We start from the raw sequence: 25,693 nt of genomic DNA on the forward strand, positions 1-25,693 counted from the left end.
AACACTGGGAGCCAGGTGAGAGCTTCCTAGAGCTGGAAACTGTCAGCAGTTCAGACTGAAAAAAGCCAGACAAACGGCTCCTGCATTTTCTAACCACTGAGAAGCTTTGGCTGCATGAGAGGTATTTAAGGCACCAAAAAGCTGTATGGTCATGTACAAAAGCACCAAATAACCCAGAGCTTCCATTTGCTTTCCAGTGAAAAAGAAAGCAGAACCTAGCTTACAATATGAAGGTGCATACAACAGACCTGGAGAGCTTTATCACACAAATCGAGTTGGTGGAAACAACCTCTTACACTTGCCACTTCCCCGTCATCTAAGAGTATTAAAAACAAATGAAAACCCCACCTGTTGGATTAACATTGAACCCGGACAAGGGACGATCACTTAATTTAGTAGAAAGTTTAAAACAACCTTCAAGTATCGTCAGCAAAGGCAGTGTAGAAATTCTCCTTTTTGCATGACACAGTTCTGCCAATTAGCCGAAAACTGCAATTACCAGTTCTTTGCTTTATTATTTGTGAAGAACCTAAACTTTCTGAGGATGATAAATGGCCTCGTGGAAAATGCAATGCTCAGTTCTGCTAAATTTGCACTTTTCTGTTGTTTTTTTTTTTGTTCTTGTTTTTTCTTTTTTCCTTTAACTATTCTTCCATGTCATCTTTGAAGAGAAAGAGGCAGGGCCTGCTGGGGGAAACAAGGCAACAGGACACATATCAGGGCTGAAAATGGCAGGGAATGGTTTAGAGAAGAACACAGAGCTGTTCTCATTTAGCTCGCTGACCAGGGCCAAGGCATATTCCTACACCTTCATTAATTAAACAGAAAAGTTAACATTGTTAGCAACATTAAGAACAAAACCTCATTTAAATTGTTCTGAAACAAAATTAAAAATAAAAAAATAAAAAATAAAAAAGCCGATATATTCAGAGGATGACTATTGAGAATTCTGGCTTCATTAACATTTCAAACAGCAAAGCACAAAATTAAGACAGGAAATAGAATTACAGAGCTATTTGACTGCAGAAGTATATATCATTAGCATGCCCATAATTAACAGGATACCAGTGTTTGTCCCATTGCCTCTGCTAATAATGGTGTAACATGCAAATGGGATTTCTTCTAAGAAAGTTAAAGGGGATATTTAAGTTCATTCCACGTTTCAAGCATACAAGCACAGCCAGACAAGCCCCTTTCTGCTCTGTGAAAGGGATGTCTCCATGCCTGCCTGCCTGCCCTCCCAGACTCCCACAAAACAATTGCAGAGGGAGGACACCAGCTGCTGTGCTTGAGGCACAAAGGCCAGCTATCCAAGGTCAGACATCTTTTCCCACCTCACCACAGCAGTTAATTCTTTGGGGAGCTACCAGTGACCCACTCAAGTGTCATGAAAAGCAGTTCAGAGGCTAACATCACCCATCAACATGATGCCCTACAGGATAGCAGATATCATTCCTGTTACGGGGATCATATTCCTTAGACATGACAGCACAGCTCTGCCTGTCTCTTGTTCAAAATGCTGAGCTCCCATGACATCTGTCCATGACAGTTGTAAGCAGCCACACATCTCCACCGCCCTTACAGTGCTTCTAACTGAGCCTGCTCTTCTAAATGCTTCGGGACTTGGGATCCTGAAGCAAAAGGAGAAAAAGGCATAAAAAATAAAGCTTTACAGGCAAAATACAATTGACCACCCTATGTTAACAAAGGACTCTACTCTGGCCTAATTCACTAGAATAAGACATGAGTGCAACACACTGAAATCAGACTGAGCTGAAGTGCTACCAGGAGTCTTCCTCTGGCATAAATCAGTGAAAATGTCCACCTTTGGGCAGCACACTTGGATCCTTCATTAGACTGCAAACAACCAATTGATGTACAGTTTCCCCACCAGGCAGATAACAAGCTCCTCCTCCTTTACAGGGCAGTGTGCATGGGTTGGTTCATAGTTATCACCCCACTCTTAAGATCATTTCTGCTGTTTTCCCAGTCATACTCAGTAGTCCTCACTGCTGTGAAACATTGCTCTGATATTCTGCCCAGTCTCAATTTCATTCTCTTTCCCTGCGTTAGATCTTCTCAAACAGATGCTCTTCATGGTGTTTGTACTCCCAAGCTGTGGCACCTGGAGGCTGCCTGATTGTAAACTGACAGGATGTAGCATTTTTCCATCTCTCTTTCATCAGATCAGCCTGAAAATCTGGTAAGATCCATCTCTGCCTTGTGATAGAGAGGCGAGACTCAGCTCGGAGTTTCTGAAAGGATCCTGCTTCTTCCGAGGGCACAAGTAAAGGCTGGGTGTGAGGGAGACTTGAAGCATTGCTGCCAGCCCTATAATTCTACGATTAAACAAGTTACATAATTTCAGTCTATTCCCTCTTTACCTCTTTTCCATGCAAACAGCCTGAAGTAGCACAGAATGCAGCTTATTGACTTGTAAGGAATGGGATGGAGAGGGGTAGAGGATTATCCATCACCTCCCTTTCTTTACATTACATCAGGGCATCATTTAGATTATAAGTTTGCTAACAAACTCCTTGATAAAAAAAAATCAGACAGATACTTAGCTGGTCAGCTGCTTTGGTTGCATAATAAACATGGACAGAATTTCTCATCCTCAAGCCATTGTTACAGCACAAACAAACTAAGGGCTAAGGAAATAATTACTGTGGGGCTGAGAGACTCAATAAACAGCAGAAGCTGTGGGATGAACCAGATTTGTTGATCCCAGCAGATAACTACAATTAGGATGTAATATTTCCTTAAGTTTTTGTTTACCCCTTTATTGTTTATCAGTATTAAAAAGGCAATTTATACTTTGCAGTTCTCTAGATCGACCAGTGTATTTCACAGCAGGCAGGTGAGATTAAACTGTCCATCACCACAAGCTGTCCTTTCCCTGTTCTTATATTATCAAAGCCTATTGAGATTAGAGCCATAGGAAACTGGAGGAAATGCGTTCATTTGCTTCAAGTTCATAAGCTTATGAAGTTTGATTCCTACACACCTGTAGTCTTCTTTAATAAAAAAGCAAAATCCCAGAAGTTCCTTCAATGGTAATGAAAGAATTTAACACTGAGAAACATTATATGCATTTTCTGAACTTTTCCGAGACATCACAGAATGTCTTCCCAGAGTGCCCTAACACAGCAGCCAATTGGAAAAGAAACCTCCTAGAGGCTGACCTGTTTAAATGGGGAAGCCATTTATCCCGCTTGGCAAGATCACAAGAAAAGCTTCAAGCTGCTTTACTTTTCACAGATCCCTTACCCAGCGTCTCCCTCACAAAGCAGTCAGAAGAGTGGTCTGCAGGTGAGGGACGCTTCAAAACGCTTCACTGGCTCCACATATGAGCACCCAAAAAAAGTCTTTCCATGACACATCAGAAAGCTGAACGGATTTCTGTCTGGAGAAACTCTCTGCACTTTCCTAGGGGTCTGAACCAAAACTTTGAAGCCAGGGAAAACCATATATAAAATAGATTAGGGCTATAGCTGAGTTTGAACCCATGGAACAGAAAGATAAATAAATAAGAATACACTGAAATAAATAGACTCATTATAGTTGCAACATATCTTGTTCTAGTCAGCTTAGGCTGTAGGATTAAACTGACCAATAGACCTTTTTAAGACTCTGGCAGTCTGGAGCCATGACCACTGAGCTGGGGAGCCTGTTCCAGTGCCCAGCCTCCCCATGGCTGAAGCCTTTTCCTGATATCCAACCTGAACCTCCCCTGTGTTATTATATAGTTAACATTCAGGTAAATTACTTAGCATGAGCTAATTCAAGTCATAAAATCCACAGGACATCTTGACACCATGACAAAGAGAACAGCATAAGGAAGCAAGGAAAGAATAAGAAATTGCCCACAGAAAACTGCCCATGGAGCTCTGTGTCAGAACGTAGGCATATTGCATAGCTTTATTTCTAGTGTAGGCAGAATCTGTCTTTTTCTTTCTAGACCTCTTGTCAAGACCAGAGAAGTGGCTCTTCCAACCAGAGAAACTTGGGGAAAGAAGGCACTCTGGGCTGCCACATCCTTTTCTGCTCTCTGTGCTGATCAAACTTGGCCAAACTTTACCTTTGGATGCTCACTGACAAGTCCCTGTTAGCACAGAATTAGAAGAATTTATGTGAGCATTTTTCTTAGAAGCCTCTACTAGATACCCTTTATAATTCCTGGTCAAAACCTTCTTTCTTCCCACTAAAGCCCCCTGCCACTTAAAAAGGAGAATTGCCTCAGGACAGATGTATCCCTACTGAGAAACCACTGAACACTTCCTGTCCATCCCTTAACTCATGAGTCACATCCTCTGGGGTGTCAGTCAAACACACTGAAATTAAAAGCTTTCACAGCTTGGAGAACACAGTGAAAAGGCAGAAATGTGAAAGAGTGAAGGACTGAAAATAGTTGCTCCTCAATATGATTGATTTTTAAATCCCCCGCTTCACACATATTAAGCAGCAGTCCTGCATATCCAGATGTATGTTTCAGTCAAGATGAATGGGCTCAATAAATCCAGTAAACAGGAAACTGTTGAGGACAGGTGGGCATAATTCTTTTTTCCAGCTCCAGTCTGCTAATTGATAAAGTATACGACTGTTGGCAGTTCATTTTTCTCACCCATTTACAGGAACTACAGCTACATATTCTTATGAAACTCCTCAGCAGCTTTAGACTGCAGAAGCAGGGGAATGGGGGAAGCAAAACCTTGCAGTTTGATAAACATACTGGAGCTAAGTGAAGATCTAATCTGGTACTATGATGGCTGACATTTTTGCAGGGTGAGACCTTTAGACAGAATCTACATCCAGATGCTTCTGTTTTCAGAAGTGGCCAAAATACACATCCTTGTGCTTTGCCCTCCCACCCTCAGATCTGGTAGCTCACAGTGCAGGATGTGTTTGAGGACATCTTTGGTGGGATCAAAACCAGACCTCACAATAATCACATTCAAGTTAATTGCTGCTATTGTGCTTGAGCACAACATCGACTGGAAGTGTCCAAATAAGTACTTTCATTTGGTGCTGCGCAAACTTAAAATTCATTGAGAGCGTCTCCTACCAATGACTCATCAGCAGCTATGGCGAAAACAAAAGGTGCCACATGGGTTTCATTGTCACATTTTCTAAAGGGAGAATTGCCCAAGTGCAAAGACGAGACCAGCTTTCAAAAATAGTACAGCAAGATGTATCAGTGAAAAACACTGTCAGCAAAGTATTTGTTTCCCAGAGCAGGCAAGGACTAACACTACAGAAGCCATCTTATAAAGAAGACTATGAAGAATAGCAGACATTCTTCCTGGCAGGATTCAGAAAATGATACGTTACTGCAATGCATGGCACAAACAGAAATGAAGAAGCACAGCCAAGATGAGATTCGGAGTCTATGTTTGCAAGGAGCTTTTACAGAGTAAGGGGACACGCTTGAGATTAACAGAGAAGCTTATTAACAGTAAGCCACCTTTCTATACTTACAGAAGTATCAAATCTAATGAGCAGAGGCAATGCCACAGCAGCAGTCCACAGAAGGACCTCAAGTCCCAGGAAAGAATCCAGACTTCAAGGGGCACATGCTGAGTGTGTTCCAAAACTTAGCACTAACCCTGTCTGCTCATCCAATATTATTCAGCAGCAGCAGCCATCACAGTAGTCTGTCTACTTGTTAAAGTTCACAGACAGCAACGGGAGAACCAAAATCAGTTTCCAGGAAGATATATTACAAAAAGAAACAAGCCCAGCAGTAAGAAAAAAAATCCCCATCCACTGGTACTGTTGAGTACCAGTCTCCCTGCATAGATGTTAATGGGCAATAACAAGGAATTTTCATTCCCACAGACTTCATGTGTTTGAACCTCATCAAGTATACTTACAGCAACATAAGTAATGTGAAAGAAAAGGCAAACCCTGCGTTGTGACAGACATCCATGTCACCTTTCTGGTCAGGCTAACAGCTGGGCAACCAGCAAAGAAACCAGCTGGGAGGCAGCCAGGCTTGTTATCCTGCAGTAAAGATGCCATAATTTAGCAGGCACAAAGAGAAATCAGAAAGATTTATTTGAGACACTTGAGAGACCCCAGATAGTTTGTGGTAAAGGAGGAAGAAAAAAATAACTGATTTTTCAGTTCTTAAATGGAAGGGGTAAGATTGGGCCAAACACCTGCAGACATGAGCAGCAGTCACCCCTCTTCAGAGGCACAAATTAATCCACACAGAGCCCACGTGCAGCAGCAGGAGATACAGCCAGAGCTCTCTAGCTCTAGAAGGAAACTGTAGATGACTAACTGAGGGCCAAATAGTATTATCATTATTCACGTTGCCTGGTATATTACGCTGTGAGCGGTCCCTTTGGTTTCAATTAGTTGTTATCCTGATGGGTGCTGACTTAATAGCAGATAAATGCCCTTCCTTGGCAAGTGCTGAAATACCACCTTACGTGTTCCTACTAGATGCCTTATTGCTTTGCAGCTCATCAGTGCACTTGAACTGATCTCAAATAGGTCTCAATGCTATACCTCTTGCTTCAGAAGCCAGCTTTTTCCAGAGATGCATACCTTGACCATCAGCAGGACCCAGAGGAGCAGCTGGCCCAGGAACAACCCCAGCACTGAAGCTGTAAAGTTCATGGATTGCTATCCCTCATCTTCTGCAAGGTACATGTTGGTGAAGTGTGGCCAGGAGGAGGAGGCTGGAGAAAACATTTTTGATGTCTCAGTTTTAAGAGAGAGATAGAGAGGTGCTGCAGTGTTAGTTACAGCAGAGCCAGTGAGCTCAGAAGCCACCCCACGTGTTTCAAAATGGAGCTGTTCTGATTTTATATATGCCCTCTGCACAGGGCTGTGTGAGGGTCAAACAATCCTAAACAAAAATACTGAAGATAAACATAAACCTCCAGGAAGAAACATTTGTAAGAATCAGCTGCTACTTTTTCATTTCATAGCTTTTTAGGAGACTTTTACTGAAGGTTTTTTCATGGCTTCAAAAAAGTATGTTAAACACAGACTGGATGCCTTGTATTTATTATGCAGCCACTCTAGCTTGCATGGGAACAAGACATTGTTTTGCATTACATTTTTCTCCTAACATCTCCATTTGTATACAACACTAATCTTGCTCCGTAGCAGGAACAGACTGACATAATGTCTTCTAAAACTGCATGTTTTTCAATTCCAGAGAGGAAAAAAATAAGAAAAAAGAAAGACCAACTTATTATTTTCTCCTCCTCCACCCCCATCTTCAACAGACAAAGCAGTTTTCCTATGACCCCAAGGAGCACAGGCCAACAGAGAGTCATCAGCAGAGCAAGCCTGGGGGCAGCAACATTATAGAAAAAGTTGAAGCCTTTGATGAGAAGTTCCCTTTTCATCTGTAACTTTAAGCTCTATCAATTGCTCAAACTGCTTTTTTCACCTCTGATGACTTTGCTGAGCAGAATGGACTTTTCAGCACCAGAGTGCCTAGGAAGACCCCAGAGGTAAAGCTCCAGGTAATATCTTCTACACAGGAGAAAGCAAAGCATGCTCCCAGCAACACCCGCAATGGTCAGCAGGGATTGGATGGTCATGCACAGCTTGTTTTCTTCTTTCCAGCTGCTCTGTTGGGCCTACCTGACAGGTGGGTAAGAGGATTTATCTCCCCTGTGGTAAGTAGGAAAGTTACATAGGAGTTCAAATTACAAAAGTTTTGACTGTATCATGTGCCTGTTCCAGCCTAAGTCTTAAGTAGCTGTCTGACAAACAACAGGTGCTTCTGCTAGCAAAACACATGAGGAAAGATGGGAAAAACAGTCCAAGGGAAATAAGAGGGGGAAGGCTTTACATCTTATGTGCCTTCCTCAGGACTTTATTGGTTGCAGGCTCACCATTAGATGCAGACTGGCTAGATACTGGGGAAAGCAGCCTAGCTCACTATGTCCACCTTGGAGCCAGTGACTTGTATTTTTACTCATGTATTTTTTAATGACTGAGGCCAAAAAACTGCTGGTGTAGATCTAGGAGATGCCAGTGACACCAGCTGGGGACAGCTAATAGAAATGTGTCTAAGTTCGTCTGCAAGAGACCATCAGAAGCCGAGGGAATGAAGAAGAGGAAAAACACAAGTTATTCACAGCATGAACTAGGCACTTCCTACGCAGTCACTCATGGAAATAAATAGTCCCATTTTGACTCTCAGCCATTTATAATCACAGAAGAATTGAAGCCTTGTTACCTTAGAAGCTTGTAAACATTTAATCACTCTAAACCTCATCATTCTTTGAAAAAGCAGCTGACTGGCTCCTTTCCTCTTAACCAAAATGCTGAACCTTGGTCTATGCATGCATAGCTCAGTTCAGAGCAGGGAGACCCGCACAACCCCAGCAACATCCAAGCATCTTTTCTCACACAGGGCTTTGGATGACCCAGAAAAGCTTGTAAAACAAGCAGAGATTTTCCTAATTAAATGGAGAGCATCAAAAGTAATCTAAGTTCTTAGAGAAATGTTACAGTGTTTATAAAGGGAAGGTGATGCTGTTCAAACTGCTCCTGTGAGGACCATAGGAGCAGCAAGTTTCCAGCATCTAGAGTATGTTTGTCTACTAGATACTTAGTAATATATCTATGTACACTTATTAGAAGTGAAAACATATACAAGCCTTGGCAGTCTAGACACCCGCTGTGGATTTAACACATACTGCTTCTATGCCCATTTATTTTCTCACATGCCTAGAGCGCACCCAACAAAGCCCAGAAGGTTTCAAGAAAAACCTTCTAGGGTGCAATACCACTGCCATAGGCAGAGGTAGAAAATAAATGACTTCAGGTGCTTTGGGAACATTAGTGGTGCTGCAGGCCGAGAGGCAGGCAGTGGAAAATAAATACAGCTAAGCAGCGGGAAGTAGATTACTTCTGCTCCTTCAGGTTTCCCACAGGGGAAGGGGATGGGAAATACAAGGCTAGAAAGGACTCCCAGAGTTACCAACACCCCTAGTTTCCAACTGAGGAAGTTATCCTCTTTCCTTTCAAACTCTTCAGCTCTCCCTGCTAACATTGGGAAAAGCAAGCAGCGAGCTCTGGTGGAGTCCTGCACACCGGCTACCACCCACACCCCAGCTGGCAGCTCCAGGGCTGAGATATCTTGGCCAGAGAAAGGAAAAGAAAGCCTCAGGTGGAGCTCCTCTTGACTTATAAAGCTGACACAACAGAGACTTGGATAGCTTTAGCACATCAAGCAGGCAAGTTCCAGCCATGTGTCCTGCATAGCGCAAGTCTTGCATGGTGGAGCAGGAGAGAGGAGGCACCCAGACATCTTTTGCCAACCAAACTTGTGTTAAACAGAGCTAGGTACCCACCAAAACAGCATACATACACATACCTGCATGATCTGTAGCAGCTATCCTTTGGTGCAGACCTCAGAAGGGCTGAAACAGGGCCTAGGCAGGGGTGGGTAAAGGCCACAGGTGAGGCCTCACACAGCTGTTGGGGCAGAGGGGCCAGCGTTGCACTGGGAGGGGTCTTGCAGCCACCCTCACTCTCTGATGTCCCTCCTTTGCTCACACCAAGGAGTAGTTGGCCCACTTTTTCAAGTTAGTAGTCAGAAAAAATGCCGCCTCTAAGCATGTCCTTACCAGCTGTAGGCCCGCCCTTGGGGAGGCTGTTGGAGAGCCCGGATTGCCAGCACAGTGAATGTATGGCACCTAGGAACTGGTAAATAACTCTTCATCAATGATAATCTCTGCAATTGCCTTAAACAAGAGCAGCTTTTGAACAGTCCTCACAGGATGAAAATGCACGAAGACAAATCTTTGTACACTAACAGCCTTCCTACCCACCTGCCTGCACATTCTGCATTGTGCAGGGCAATGACTGCTCCCGAGGATTCAGACTTCCCTCTCTTACGGCTTTTTAAGCCACATAATCCCACAGGAAATTTAGCTATCTTTTAAAAAGCAAAAGGAGAGAAGAGAACACAAACCTCCAGCCCTCCAGCCCTTAGAAAATAGTCCCACAGACACCTCAAAATTCCAAGATAGGGTGAGGAGAACTAATTTGTTTTTTCTTGTTTAAATCTCACACTATGACATTTTTTGCAGCTGGCAGTGTGCTCAGCACTCTTCAGCAGAGCAGCCTTTCTGCATGCTGCAGTACTACCTCTGTGTCACAGGCAAGAGAAAGGCAGAAAGAAATGCATAAGCCTCTCCCCAGTTTCCTCCCATTCTCCTAAGACCTGTGGGTGAACCATTGAACCAGTTGTTTGGAAAATTTCTGCTCCAGCAGGCTTATTCAATCATCCCAAAAAGAGACAGAGGCGAATCTTCAGCTCTCTCATTTTGAATTCACTGGGGCATTCCCCTGTGGAATGTCTCAAAGTACCGAGGGACACAGCCTCTATTTTATCATTATACCCCAACAGTAGTGAGCCCTTCCCCCTTTTCCTATTGGCTGAAGTACTTGGGGTTCACGTTCTTCTCGGTTTGCCTGTCAGCCATCACCCCCAGTAGGTACCCCCCCTTGTTTCCTTTGGTTGTACAGACTTTGCAATCTGGGTTCAGAGTTTGTTGTTTTGCCCAGATTCTTCATTAACATCATATGAAGCTAAAAAAGTTTCAACTCACATTTGATTTTTAGCTTTCTTAGTGGAGATATTTTTTGAAATAACACTGTGAAAACATAGGAAATAATTTTTAAAGTAGCACTTGGCTTTTTAACGTGAATAAATTTAAAACTCCAGATTTACTTTTAACTTCTTTGCTTTTTCATTATTAACTTTCCCATATGCTGTACTCATCATAGCCCGATGTAGAAATATGAGGAAGTAATTTAATATGAAGATGGAAAAGGCTTGGATAGATAGAGCAAGTTCAGTCAGTCTGTAGAAAAAATGATCTTGCAATCCTTTCTGACAATGAAGAATGAAAGAACATCCTGGCATTTATTCTTGTCTGGATATCTGGAAGCTACTGAGGGTCTAGCGAGATCGAAGAGAGACTTGTCAGGCACGATGCTCTCAGAAGAGAGTGGAAAGTTGTACAGCCTGCACTCCCAGGAGCAGCGTGACCCATCTTTATGCAGGATAAAGCATATCACTCTGTGCAACAGGAATCTGAACAAAGGGATCTGCAAAGTAAATGTGTTAGGTACAGCAAGCTCTGTATTTGGGGTTACTGTATTTTCATTGCATTGTGAGCACCCAGAGGTCATCTACACTTGCTCCAAATGAGCCCTGATTCCCACTGCACAGCACTAGCGGGAGGTGAAAAAGCCTCTGTGCAGGTGGAGAAGACCTTCTGTAACTCAGGAAAACAGGGCTTCATTGCACCCTGCTGCTAACACTCAGAAGCAGTGAGGCAGGTACAAGTCATATGTATTTGTAGACCAAAGGCTTTGAATTTTGTTATGAGAAAGGAAGGAAATACTCGATAAAATTCTACTTTTAAGACTACCTCTCATCCCAAAGTGGTTATCTAGCAAGCAAAAAGGTGTCTGTATTGAAATGCCAGAGCAGGCTGAATTCCTCTGCAGCTGTCAGAAAATGTTTGTTTTCTGCATAAGAAAAAGCTTAAAAGCCTCCATATGGAAGCAGGAAGACTTTTTGGCATTTAAAGAATTAGCACAGAGAAGAAATCTATGCTTCAAGATATTTCTAGGGCTGACTGCAGCAGAACTGCAGGAGGGAAAAAAAAGAAGGGAAAGCAAAGAAGAAAACAAAAGCATTAACAATATGCACATTGACAAGCTACCTGGACAGTGGAACAAAAGTATATTTGGGAGTGCCACTGCTGTGGCTAAAATAATTAAATGAATAAACTGATGTCTTAAACAGTGCTACACTAAAATGGAGCAAACACAAATTAGTGGCCGTTCAAGAATTGTACACAGAAGATGTTAATTGGAAAGGGTATTCAAGTAACGTAGCACAGCTTGTACTAAGTTGTTTAGGAAAGATATTAGTTCTTTCCTTTAGGTTTATAAAAACATACACAAGGTCTGCAGCCTAGAAGCCATAGCCCACCTATGGCTCAGTCCTTGGGAAAAAAAAATGTGATACAAGCCTTCCAAAACTGGAGGGATTCTGAAGATCACTGTTACCAAGAATAAGATGTTACTGAGCTAGATTTGCAGCCTCAAGTGAGTCACAGAAGAGAAGCATCAGTATGCTCCAGTTGGAGCAAAAGTGTTGGCTGCTTTCACAAGAGGCTGACTCCAATCTGAAATACAACACTGCCATTCTGCAAAACGTGTTTCTCCCTTCAGTCTTGATGTGATTGCAGCGTGGTGATATTCAGATACTATGAAGCTTAATTTAAGAGTCCATTTGCAGATGGAATGTTATTTGATAATCTGCATCTGTAAGCAAGAAGTTAGAGAAAATACAATGCAGAGCCAAGTTCAGGCACTGCAAACATGCTGTAGCAGTAATATAAAGGAAAACGGGGCAGAGGAAGAGAATATCTCCCCTCAGGGGAAAAGCAGTCTTACTGATGAACAAGATAAGACGATTAATAGCTAGAAGAGAGCAGATCAAAGACTGGAAACTAAAATCAGTGTTAATATAAGCTGTCCACGCAGGTGACAAAAGCTCAGATCATGGTACAAAGACCAGATCAGATAAGAAAGAAGGCAGAAAGCTAACTTGCTTTTGACCCCTCTTTAAGATGGAAGAAGAAAGAAGCCTAAATGTCAGGCTGCCACACAGAGGGCTGCAGGAAGGCTCACAAGCCATAAAATCCAATCTAAGCATGCATGCAGGTAGCATTAAGGATCTTGTCTCTGCCAGCTCATAGCCAACCCAAACAAGGGCCAGAGCTTCACTTAGGAAAAGGCTTTTCAGGATCTTTCCTGAGGACAGAAAGCATTTGAGCTTCAGGACACTGGTACGTGTGTGCTTCATCTTGTGCCCACGGGCACGCTTTAGGAAGCATGAAGACCTGCAGGGGAGGAGCAGAAAGTCTGACTCCAAAGCTGGAAAGAGATGCTACACAAAAGGTCTTGAAGCACAAATATCCTTTAAACAACAATGGTAACGTGCACTGGTCTGCTCATAGCAAATATAAACCAGAGACAGGAATTTCTTCAAGGCTACTAAGGCAGAAAGCTCTGTAAATATTATCAGATGCAACAATGCGGGTTACAGTGAAATTTTCACCTCACCGAAGACAAAATACAGAGGTATCTTCAAGGGAGAAAAAAATCAACTGTAAGACATGGAGCCCTCATACCCTTCACTGAATACCCCATTGGTATTGGAGTTTAATAGTGCTGCTGGAGCCAGATGCAGCTGCTCATTGCTCTTGAGTTTTTTACTCAAGGGGTACAAAAGCTAAGGAATTGCCTTGCCAGGTAAGCATCCCTGCTAAGTAACCCTGATTAATCTATCAAATGATGACAGTGCTCTGAAAGGATGAGCAGCGCTGCGATCTTCATGGTTCAAGGCTTCACAGTTGAATGAAATCATCTCTTGTCAGCTTTCCGCAGGCTCTGTCAACTCCACAGATACTGCATCACACAGGTTGAAATCCTGTCTCAGTTAACAAATGCCCTTGCTATCTGGGTCTAGAAGCGTGCCTGGGAAATTTTATGAATGAGGTATTACGTGCTACTACATGAGGTACTACATGCATGGGGGTACACAGAGAATGCAAGAGAAGGGCACCAGTATCTGGAGAAACAGAATATTGAAAGCAGCCTGCAAAAAAGAGAAATCAAAGGTCTACTGAAGGGGAAAACAGGACGACATGGCACATGGGGTGGGCTTGCAAAGAAACCACTAACTCCCATCACTGCTGGATTTCCTCTCCACAGGTGGCACAGCCCTAAGCAGAACATCTGTATAGGTTGGTGACTTGTGACTGGTCGTGGACACCCAGTGCTACTTGAGCAGATGTAGGAAAAGAAGAAAGCCAACAGGGAAAGATATGAACAGAGACTATCTGGCTGGACTGCATCAGATACAGAGCTCTAAATCTGCTGAGAGCCAGAAAGTCTGTTCTCCCTTTTAGCCTACACAGATGTTTTCGTTAAGGTATTAGGTACAGCTCATTATAACAGCATCAAGATGTTTGATCGAGCATTACTGTTTATGGCAGAGAAAGAGCACTAGCTAACAGGGAAATTGGAGGCTCTTTTTCAAATATGCTGTGACTAGCAAATTTTAGCAACCTATGCTGCGAAAACCCTATTTTTTATTGAGGGAACAACATGACCCCATTGTGACAGTATAGGTGTTTACCCGTTTTGCCTGGACTGCAGACACAAAAACAGCTTTCTGTACAACAGCACTTATTGTATTTCAGATTGTTCCAAGACGCCTTTTAGCAGACATACTGCTAATGCTGGAGATGCTAGATACACTGAGGTACAGCAATGAATCAGTTAGCTGTAGCTCTTAGATATCCCATAGCCAATAGAGAAACACTGCCAACAGGACCCTGCTCTAGGCTCTCTGATGCACTGATGCTAATGGCAGTTTATCGAGATGATATGCCGAGTCTCCAGAGCAGTTCCCAGGTCCCCAGTTTTCCTCCTTTCTTGTGAGTCAGTTTACAAAAGCTTATTGCATTTACAGCTTTGATGAGCTCTGTGCATTCGTGAGAGCACAAATTAAATATTGCTTCAGCATATATGGGGATGTACAAAACCCCTTTGGTACACTGATGTTTTACCTCCACTCTTGCTGGAGGATTACATTTCCACCTCTCAGATACCTTCCTTCCCAGACCATACACATTGCACTAGGAACTCATTCCTGGATCTACAGCAACTTGTAATGTGTATGTAAGGAGAGACATCTGCTGTGGGGGCTCTCAGCCTAGCCCCTTCATGTGGTGAAGTGGTATCAGCCCTATACCAGCCCACACAGGAGCCCCCAGGTGCAGCCAAAATGATGCTCCCTGATGTCCCTTCCTATTCTGGTACTGAACCACCTTACAGCCTCTCTCCCCTGGGCCCCTTTCCTCAGCCCACACAGACACTGGCCAGCACAGAGAGCTCATGGACCTGTGGAAGCAATGTTTCTGCACCAGCTGATCCATGGGCAGCACTTGCTCATATGAAGAGCCTCCTCCTGCAGCCCTGTGCAGACAGCTGGGAGCTGTCACCCTTTGCCTTGCGAAGGCCTAAAACAGACGAAGTCTATTTGCTGCTGTAGCATCACTGAAGTAGCAGAATCCTCAGCAGGGTGATGGGAAAGCAAACAGTGAACTGATGGGCAGGACATCCACAGCCTCTCAGGGCTCTGTGTGAGATGCCTACTTTGTTGTCTCGAGGGAGGCGTGCTGCCTGAGGAGCCCATCTTATAAGAAAGCTGTATTTTTAAAAGCTATTTAAAAAAAAAAAGTCTTTCTAAAAAGAATGAGGGATCAGTGAAGTACAAAAAAAGGAGCTGTAATGAAAAGTGCATGAAAAAAACGGGATAGTAAGGAACAGAGAAACTATGCAAGCTCATTGGAGGTTGCTTTTCTTACCACATGTGAGTCTCCCATGGTTTGTTAGTAGAACCTATACCTGCAAGCAGGCACGGAGAAAGCCCACTGTTGTTAACACTGGGTAACCTCTTCACCTGTACTTGAGTTAGATGAGACTTCACACCAAGAACAAAAGAGAAATACCTTTTTGGCACAGCACAGCCGTGCACTTGCATGTCTTGCCTGCAGCCAAAATGTCAAGCACGGCTGCAATAGGCAACCTCTAAGATCACCTTACCTTGAAATCTGGTTTCCTGAAAAATAGGGGGGCAAAATTTACCAGATGCTTTGTCAGATACTCGCTAAAATAACATCATCTCACAATTGTCAAATGCCCACGGATTGAAAGGGTGAGCAGCAAACTCAGCTGGCTCTATTAAGAACCTTATGGAATTTTTGCATGAGTTTGTTCTACTGAAAATAGGGCTTTAGTTATGCTTGGAAGGAGGTGAAGAGATTGTTGTTTCTGCGTTTCATGCGGAAGAGCCTGAAGCACACCCAGTGACACTGCATTTCACTTACCTTTAAGCTCTGAATCTACCTCTGGGGACCATAAAGTTCATGCTGAGAAACAAAAACAGCAGAAGAAAGGCACTTCTGAGACAACATCAGAATATTTGAGAAACTCGATGGGGAGGCAGAGAGCACAGGAGTTTGCCATGCAGTCCTCTTGTCAGGAGTCTTTCAGAGAGGGGTGGATCTAGCAAATTAATGTTACTGGGATGATAAAGTTTCTATCACACTGGGAATGAAAAGGAAATCGCCCAGTAACAAAAACAGAGATGGAAAAAGATGCTAAGAGAACTTCACTGCAGCACTTTGCTTTCCTGTAATGCTTTCCCCTTGTCTCTGTGCTGGTTTCTTTTGATCTGTGGGTCTTCCTTTGTGTCAGCTCACAGTGGGCTGCCAGGAGGCTCAGAGAGTGGAGCAAATCAATTGGTTTGTGTGCAGGCTGGGAGGAGGTGGCAAGGTGGTTTCCAGGGACTGGCACAGCGAGAGAAAGAGTTGCCTTGGCCTTTCTCCACTGGCATCCCAGTGCTGCCATAGCAGAAAAACTTTGAACCAGAAGGTGTGCCAGCAATGCCCATGCTGTAGATCTGGCCAGCTTGGAAAGCACCAAGTAGGCTGGCAAAGTGTTTGTGCCATCTCCTTGGCATCATTGCCAAAACAGTAACGCAGAACCTAAAACTGGTGATGCTTCAGAAAAGAGAGAACAGCAACAGCCCACCAAATCTGTCTTCAGAGCACGGGAAGCCATACCCAAAATTCTGCTCCAGCTGACATCGCAAAGGGAAGCTTCATGTCTCTCTTCAACTCCTAACGCCCCACACAGGGAGAAGGAAGGGAGGCTGCTGCCCATCCCTATGAGCCTTGGCCTTTTGCCTAGGTGTCACAGTGCTGCAGAGGGAAGAAGGACCTTTCCCAAAATGAACTTTCTTATTATCACTATGACTTTTTAGAAATAAGCCAGTGGTTTCTGCTGAGAAATATTGCACTTTTTGTTAGTCAATAAGAAAGGCAATTGAAATCCCATTGCAGCCTCCAGCATGTAACACTCTGAAGGTTAGCTTCAAATGTTTCCCAGTGCAGAATTAACCAGAACATACATCATCGCTTTTACAGGCAGCATCATTTCTGATATCTCCAAAGATAACAGTATGGATCAGGGGGATTATCGTGGCATTAGCTGCTCTGATTACCTTCCCTACAGTTTAATAACAAGAGCACTTAGACTGTAGGTGTATCAACAGAGTTTTAGATTTGCGAGCAAGGAAAGTTGGGGGTTATTAGCAGAACAAGAGGAAAGAAAAGGTCACGCACTGCAATGTGCCTCTCAGGATGCAGCTGACATATTCAGTGGGGCAGGGAAGTGATTTTTCACTACAGCGTCATGAGTATTTTGACGAGAAGCAGTAAGGACTTTGAAGATCCATCTTGTCACATCCGGGCTGCTTTGGCTGCAAACTTAACCCATTAGAAAATAAGGCAACCACATTTGGCAACATCACCGCCTTTTAAAAACCTTACCTACGCTCTGCACACAGTTCACTTTGCTCCTGTTTATCTGCCTCTGTCTACAGTGACAATCCTGGATTGCACTGGTTTTATTTTAATCAGGAAGCAGACATTACTTCCCTGGGAATAAAAAGCCAGAAGATGGGGTCTCTGAAAAATGGTGTCTACTAGCTCCACTATCACTCCTCCTGCCCGACACCTTCCCCAAGGAGCTTCACTGCTCTCCCCAGAGGAACCACAGAATCACAGAATGACCCGGGTTGGAAGGGACCTCGAGGATCATGTAGTTCCAACCCCCCTGCCTAACAGGGCCACCAAACATACACATTTACTAGATCAGGTTGCCCAGGGCCCCGTCCAACCTGGTCTTGAACACCTCCAAGGATGGGGCAAGGAACCAACTGGTTGGTATTTTACTGTGGAAAACAGAGGGGTTGCTGAAGAACCTTAGAGCTAAAATTACAAGCTACCAATGAGATTAAACATTTTTCCCAGGCGCACTTACCAGAGATAATATAGAATAAGTTTACATTTCTATTGTTCCTGCTCTCTCTGCTTGTTAAAGTGCAGAAGACAATCCGTGGTCGCTTATTTTGTATCTAAGCAACTGTCAGACTCTATATCTACTAATAAGAAAGGGTATAATTATATGCTGCTACTTTAATTAGCAGCAGATGCCTATGTTTATGAAGTAAAATGTAAGATTTTCTGAAGTGCAGTCTTTCTTATATGCAAATTGCAAGAGCACTTTCATGGGTTTTTAAAGCTTTTAGTGGGCCCGGGCAGCTCAAGTGGGGAAGGGCACGGGGTTCACACAACACACTGTTGGTGCTTCAGTGCTTTGCTGCCCCAAAGGCCTGTTTGGGAAAGCTGTGAGGTGAGGGCAGATCAGTGCCTGCAGTGCCCTTCCGACACCACCAGCACTGGAGCAAAGCAGGTGGCTGCCCTGAGCCAAAGGGCAAAAGCTGCCTGCTTTGGGCACCTGCTATAGTGCCCTGGAGACGCAGCTGCAAAGCAGCTGAGATGGGGAAGAATCCTTAACGTCAATTCTTGATCTCATTGAGGTGCTTCAGCAGCACATATTGATGCAATGCAGCATTTCTTTTCAGAAGAAATAACAGCAGGACTATTGCTGAGGGGCTCTGCATGTAAGAGCAGTCGAGAGCACCAACAAAACAAAATGAAACCCCGTCTCCATGCAAACATGTGCAGGCACAGTATATAAATGAGAATAACCTTGTCCAGGATAGAAAATACTTGTTAGATGAGACTCTAATTTCTGTTATTCTGTATTTTTAGTCTTGTTTCCATAGAAACAGCACTTGTGATGATACTGTCCTGCAAGGTAGCAAATGGATATACATAAGTGTATGTTCGTATATGCATTCCCTCCTACCTCCTGAAGCTTTGAATGTATTTGCCAGCAAAGTTGGAAGTTCCACGGATAGCCAGATGCAACCAGTTCTGGGAGAGCATCTGGGTAAGGAAGAAGTGATTGTGCAGTTCCCCAGCCAAAGAAATCTCATCAGAGGGCAGAGAGCCTGCCAAGAGGGGAACAAGAGGTGGGCCATGCCATTACTGCCGCATCTCCTTGAGCCTCTGTAGCAAAGCTCATCCTCGCATGGACACCAGCCTTACTGTCAGCCGTGAGCCACATGTCCATGGGAAATCTGCTCCCATGTCTGGAAATCAAGACTCCCGTTCAGACGCTGGGAAAGTGCAAGAATCCCATGTGAAGGCTCGGCGCACCAACATAAAAACTGATGTCCGTCTTCCTTCTTTGCCCATCTTTTGGGGTCTCTTGCCTTGCTATGCGTGCAATTCACAGATAAAAGGTGGAGCAGCCAACCAAATTTGGCCCATTTCTTCAGCAAAATCCACTGTGCTACCTCTCATGGCCTTACATGCCAGATAAAGGACAGGTCAGATCACCTATCTAAATTAGAGAGAAATGCTGATTGTCTGCACTCATATTTCTCATTCTAGAAAGTTACTGAATCCTTTAGCATACCTTTATATTCCTAGATCTTACACCCCTCTGTAGTGGGTGTTATTCCAATCACAAGACTTAAGTTACACAAGACTGCACCCTAGCAGGCAGCAAGGGCTTGCAAGCACACAGCCCTTGCCTTTGTCTTCTCTTCCTGCACTTTCTAATCCCTAATCCACCCTCTGTGAGAGTTGGCAGCCACGGCTGTGCTTGCTGCAGTGCAGGCTGGCAGCAGAGACTCACGCCAGATGCTTTCCCACAGAGCCTGGGTTTGCTCTCGCTCTCACTCCTCAGTTGTCAGTTCTCACTGAAGGTCACCCCAACAGAAAATGTCTGTTTGTGCTTGGCCTTCACGCATGTGGTGTTGAGGCAGCGCTCCTTTAGCAGGTACTGCTACGCGCACATATGGAGCAGAGGAAGCTGGCGGAGTGATTAAGCTGCATTAAAATGATCTCGGTATCCAATAGTTTTCTGAATAAAATATAATAAGCAAATTCCATTCTGAAATCCATTTAGGGGAAGAAATATGTTTGCGTGGGTCAAGAAGAGCTTGTCAGTCTTGTGCGAAAAGATGAGTAACTTTTGAAATGTTTTCTTCAGGAATCTGAGGAACAAAAGAAGGAAAGTGATCATCTGATCATCAAGCGACGGCTGAGATCCAGAACAGCTAAAAAACCTTGAAGAAGCATGTTTGTTCCCCTTTCTCAGGACATACTTTTATCGTATTATTAAAACTGGTTGTTAATAAACAGTAACAGTTACTCCGTTGTGTTCTTAAATTTGTATATAGGTGTTTGTTGCAGAACGGCGGGAGAAAAGCAGACGACCACACCTGTCATTGACATATGATCAGCGAATCTCATTTAACCCTTGGCTGCGTGTACCTTTATAATATGGATAATTAGCTCATACATATTGCAAAAGTGCAGCTCATCATTGGTTCCCAATTACATACTATCCCCGAGTATCTTAACAGCTTGTTGTTATCAACTGAAAGCTACTCCCTTGCTGAGTTCCCAGAACCATGGCTAGTTTCTCACCATCCCAAGGCATCTTGTTATTCTTGCTGTCCTTGCAGGTGTTATAGCTGCTTGCCTAGCTGCACCGTGATTACAACCCTTCTCAGCTAACTAGCTGTAAAAAACACTCTCTACAGAAAGGGAAAAACAAGACTAAAAGAGAAAAGCAGCAGTGAAAGCGAAAAGAAAGATTAAAGAGAAAAGCAGCAGTGAATAGGAAAAGCAAGACTAAAAGGGAAAAGCAAGACAAAAAGGGAAAAGCAAGACAAAAAGGGAAAAGCAAGACAAAAAGGGAAAAGCAAGACTAAAAGGGAAAAGCAAGACTAAAAGGGAAAAGCAAGACTAAAAGGGAAAAGCAAGACTAAAAGGGAAAAGCAAGACTAAAAGGGAAAAGCAAGACTAAAAGGGAAAAGCAAGACTAAAAGGGAAAAGCAAGACTAAAAGGGAAAAGCAAGACTAAAAGGGAAAAGCAAGACTAAAAGGGAAAAGCAAGACTAAAAGGGAAAAGCAAGACTAAAAGGGAAAAGCAGCAGTGAAAGGGAAAAGCAGCAGTGAAAGGGAAAAGCAGCAGTGAAAGGGAAAAGCAGCAGTGAAAGGGAAAAGCAGCAGAGAAAGGGAAAAGCAGCAGAGAAAGGGAAAAGCAGCAGAGAAAGGGAAAAGCAGCAGAGAAAGGGAAAAGCAGCAGAGAAAGGGAAAAGCAGCAGAGAAAGGGAAAAGCAGCAGAGAAAGGGAAAAGCAGCAGAGAAAGGGAAAAGCAGCAGTGAAAGGGAAAAGCAGCAGAGAAAGGGAAAAGCAGCAGTGAAAGGGAAAAGCAGCAGTGAAAGGGAAAAGCAGCAGTGAAAGGGAAAAGCAGCAGTGAAAGGGAAAAGCAGCAGTGAAAGGGAAAAGCAGCAGTGAAAGGGAAAAGCAGCAGTGAAAGGGAAAAGCAGCAGTGAAAGGGAAAAGCAGCAGTGAAAGGGAAAAGCAGCAGTGAAAGGGAAAAGCAGCAGTGAAAGGGAAAAGCAGCAGTGAAAGGGAAAAGCAGCAGTGAAAGGGAAAAGCAGCAGTGAAAGGGAAAAGCAGCAGTGAAAGGGAAAAGCAGCAGTGAAAGGGAAAAGCAAGACTAAAAGGGAAAAGCAAAATCAAAAGAGAAAAGCGGCAGTGAAAGGGAAAAGCAGCAGTCAAAGGGAAAAGCAGCAGTCAAAGGGAAAAGCAGCAGTCAAAGGGAAAAGCAGCAGTCAAAGGGAAAAGCAGCAGTCAAAGGGAAAAGCAGCAGTCAAAGGGAAAAGCAGCAGTCAAAGGGAAAAGCAGCAGTCAAAGGGAAAAGCAAGACTAAAAGGGAAAAGTGGCAGTGAAAGGGAAAAGCAAGACTAAAAGGGAAAAGTGGCAGTGAAAGGGAAAAGCACCCGGGAAAGGAAAAAGCAAGACTAAAAGGGAAAAGTGGCAGTGAAAGGGAAAAGCAAGACTAAAAGGGAAAAGTGGCAGTGAAAGGGAAAAGCACCCGGGAAAGGAAAAAGCAAGACTAAAAGGGAAAAGTGGCAGTGAAAGGGAAAAGCAAGACTAAAAGGGAAAAGTGTCAGTGAAAGGGAAAAGCAGCAGTGAAAGGGAAAAGAAGCAGAGAAAGGGAAAAGCAAGACTGAAAGAAAAAAGCAAGACTAAAAGGGAAAAGCAGCAGTGAAAGGGAAAAGCAAGACTAAAAGGGAAAAGTGGCAGTGAAAGGGAAAAGCACCCGGGAAAGGAAAAAGCAAGACTAAAAGGGAAAAGTGGCAGTGAAAGGGAAAAGCAAGACTAAAAGGGAAAAGTGTCAGTGAAAGGGAAAAGCAGCAGTGAAAGGGAAAAGAAGCAGAGAAAGGGAAAAGCAAGACTGAAAGAAAAAAGCAAGACTGAAAGAAAAAAGCAAGACTAAAAGGGAAAAGCAGCAGTGAAAGGGAAAAGCAGCAGTGAAAGGGAAAAGCAGCAGTGAAAGGGAAAAGCACCAGGGAAAGGGAAAAGCACCAGGGAAAGGGAAAAGCACCAGGGAAAGGGAAAAGCACCAGGGAAAGGGAAAAGCACCAGGGAAAGGGAAAAGCACCAGGGAAAGGGAAAAGCACCAGGGAAAGGGAAAAGCACCAGGGAAAGGGAAAAGCACCAGGGAAAGGGAAAAGCACCAGGGAAAGGGAAAAGCACCAGGGAAAGGGAAAAGCACCAGGGAAAGGGAAAAGCACCAGGGAAAGGGAAAAGCACCAGGGAAAGGGAAAAGCACCAGGGAAAGGGAAAAGCACCAGGGAAAGGGAAAAGCACCAGGGAAAGGGAAAAGCACCAGGGAAAGGGAAAAGCACCAGGGAAAGGGAAAAGCACCAGGGAAAGGGAAAAGCACCAGGGAAAGGGAAAAGCACCAGGGAAAGGGAAAAGCACCAGGGAAAGGGAAAAGCACCAGGGAAAGGGAAAAGACAGACTAAAAGGGAAAACCAAGACTAAAAGGGAAAAGCAGCAGTGAAAGGGTGAAGCAAGACTAAAAGGAAAAAGCAAGACTAAAAGGGAAAAGCAAGACTGAAAGGGAAAAGCAAGACTGAAAGGGAAAAGCAAGACTGAAAGGGAAAAGCAAGACTGAAAGGGAAAAGCAAGACTGAAAGGGAAAAGCAAGACTGAAAGGGAAAAGCAAGACTGAAAGGGAAAAGCAAGACTGAAAGGGAAAAGCAAGACTGAAAGGGAAAAGCAAGACTGAAAGGGAAAAGCAAGACTAAAAGGGAAAAGCAAGACTGAAAGGGAAAAGCAAGACTGAAAGGGAAAAGCAAGACCAGAAGGGAAAAGCAAGACCAGAAGGGAAAAGCAAGACCAGAAGGGAAAAGCAGTTGTGAAAGGGAAAATCCACAATGAAAGGGAAAAGCAAGACTAAAATGGAAAATCAGGACTGAGAGGGAAAAGCAAGACTAAAATGGAAAAGCAAGACTAAATGGGAAAAGCAAGACTAAAAAGGAAAAGCAAGACTAAAAGGGAAAAGCAGCAGGGAAAGGGAAAAGCAGCAGGGAAAGGGAAAAGCAGCAGGGAAAGGGAAAAGCAGCAGGGAAAGGGAAAAGCAGCAGGGAAAGGGAAAAGCAGCAGGGAAAGGGAAAAGCAGCAGGGAAAGGGAAAAGCAGCAGGGAAAGGGAAAAGCAGCAGGGAAAGGGAAAAGCAGCAGGGAAAGGGAAAAGCAGCAGGGAAAGGGAAAAGCAGCAGGGAAAGGGAATAGCAGCAGGGAAAGGGAATAGCAGCAGGGAAAGGGAAAAGCAAGACTAAAAGGGAAGAGCAGCAGTGAAAGGGAAAAGCAGCAGTGAAAGGGAAAAGCAAAACTAAAAGGGAAAAGCAAGACTAAAAGGGAAAAGCAAGATTAAAAGGGAAAAGCAAGATTAAAAGGGAAAAGCAAGACTTAAAGGGAAAAGCAAGATTAAAATGTAAAAGCAGCAGTCAAAGGGAAAAGCAGCAGGGAAAGGGAAAAGCAGCAGGGAAAGGGAAAAGCAAGACTAAAAGGGAAAAGCAAGATTAAAAGGGAAAAGCAAGACTAAAAGGGAAAAGCAGATTAAAAGGGAAAAGCAGATTAAAAGGGAAAAGTAAGACTAAAAGGGAAAAGCAAGACCAAATGGGAAAAGGAAGACCAAATGGGAAAAGGAAGACCAAAAGGGAAAACCAGCAGTGAGAGGGAAAAGCAGCACTAAAAGGGAAAAGCAAGACTAAAAGGGAAAAGCAGCAGTGAAAGGGAAAAGCAAGACTAAAATGGAAAAGCAGCAGTGAAAGGGAAAAGCAGCAGTGAATGGGAAAAGCAAGACTGAATGGGAAGAACAAGAGTGAAAGGGAAAAGCAAGTCTAAAAGGAAAAAGCAGCAGTGAAAGGGAAAAGCAGCAGTGAAAGGGAAAATTAGCAGTGAAAGGGAAAAGCAGCAGCGAAAGGGAAAAGCAAGACTAAAATGGAAAAGCAGCAGTGAAAGGGAAAAGCAGCAGCGAAAGGGAAAAGCAGCAGCGAAAGGGAAAAGCAGCAGCGAAAGGGAAAAGCAAGACTAAAAGGGAAAAGCGGCAGTGAAAGGGAAAAGTAGCACAGAAAAGCAGCAGTGAAAGGGAAAAGGAACAAGAAAATGCAGCCCTGAAAGGGAGAAGGAGCCCTGAATGGGAGAAGCAGAACTGATAAAGAAAAGCAGCCCTGAAAGGGAAAAGCAGCCGCGAAAGGGAAAAGGAGACCTGAAAGGGAAAGGAACAGCATAAAGCAACACTGATAGGGAAAAGAAGTACAAAAAGGGCAAAGCACTGAAAGAGAAAAGGAGCCCTGAAAGGGAAAGCATCAAAGCAAGGGAAAAGAAGCGCGGAAAGGTAAAAGGAACAAGCACAGGGAGCAGGCAGGTAGGCATAGCAAAGCAGCAAGCAAAGACCAATCTCTCAGAGGGGGCCTGCTAACAGGAAGCCCAGCTATTGCCCTCCCAAAGAAACTCCACCATTTTGACAGCCAAAACAGAAACTACGGTTTCGGTTCTCATGACTCTTCCCTGCGCTCCCAAATAAATGGTTTCGTGACATCCTCTACCACACTGCAACTGCTCTGAATAATCAAAATTATATCATTCATGACATAAGAAACTCACTTTTGCCTGGTGGCAACGACAGTCCATTCCCATCCTGTCCCTCCATGTAATGAACATTGCATTTGGCCTTCTAACAGCCTCCTGGATGAATCCACCAAGAGCAAGGAAGCACCCTGCCCTTACTCTGAAGAGAGAAAGAAAGCAAGGTTCATGGAAACAGGCACACAAGGCTCGCAACAAGACACGGTGCTCCAGATCATGACAGAGATAGGACTACCACAGTGCCCGAACATGATTTACCACTAAAGGAAACATCTGGGGGCACTTCACAACTTCAGCACAAGCTGTAATGGCTCAGCATATTTAGCTTTCTTATCGTTCAGCTGGAGAACGAGATACTCCGAAGTATCAGTCAGCAAGCACTCGGATGATCCTGCCCTCTGGTTTTTATGATGACAGACATCATTACTGCCACCTCTGACACCTTACCAGGAGATGCTTCCATTTATTAGCCTGGTCTTGATTCCTTCCATCAGCAGCTGCTCCTAAACTGACCTCCATTCATACAGTGATACCACTGACTTCTAGCACGAGCTGACCTGCAAGACAGAGAAGAGAAAGCAGGATGGCAACAAACACTGACATAGCACAATCTAATATTCTTGAACAGCCGCAAATGAGACAAAACAGGAGATAAGTGCATCTGCAGCAACACCCCAGTTCA

General features: G+C 43.9%; 1 protein-coding gene across 5 annotated transcripts in view; it reads right to left on the reverse strand.

Annotated features, from left to right (window-relative positions):
- The window catches only part of LOC146758237 (receptor-type tyrosine-protein phosphatase T-like), a 264,795-nt gene that overhangs the window by 236,416 nt on the left and 2,686 nt on the right, over positions 1–25,693 (reverse strand). For 4 of the 5 annotated variants that reach the window (XM_085517409.1, XM_085517410.1, XM_085517407.1 and 1 more), the window contains 2 exons: positions 25,459–25,568; positions 25,030–25,153 (listed from right to left, as the gene is read on the reverse strand). The gene's annotated coding sequence lies outside the window, so the exon portion shown is untranslated. Of the gene's footprint in view, positions 1–9,352; positions 9,371–25,029; positions 25,154–25,458; positions 25,569–25,693 lie in introns of those variants that run through there. The other variant, XM_085517408.1, reaches the window with a different exon arrangement.

Source organism: Coturnix japonica, chromosome 16 (genome assembly GCF_054131305.1).
Source record: "Coturnix japonica strain WE chromosome 16, WE-NBRP24, whole genome shotgun sequence".
NCBI classification, from domain to species: domain Eukaryota; kingdom Metazoa; phylum Chordata; class Aves; order Galliformes; family Phasianidae; genus Coturnix; species Coturnix japonica.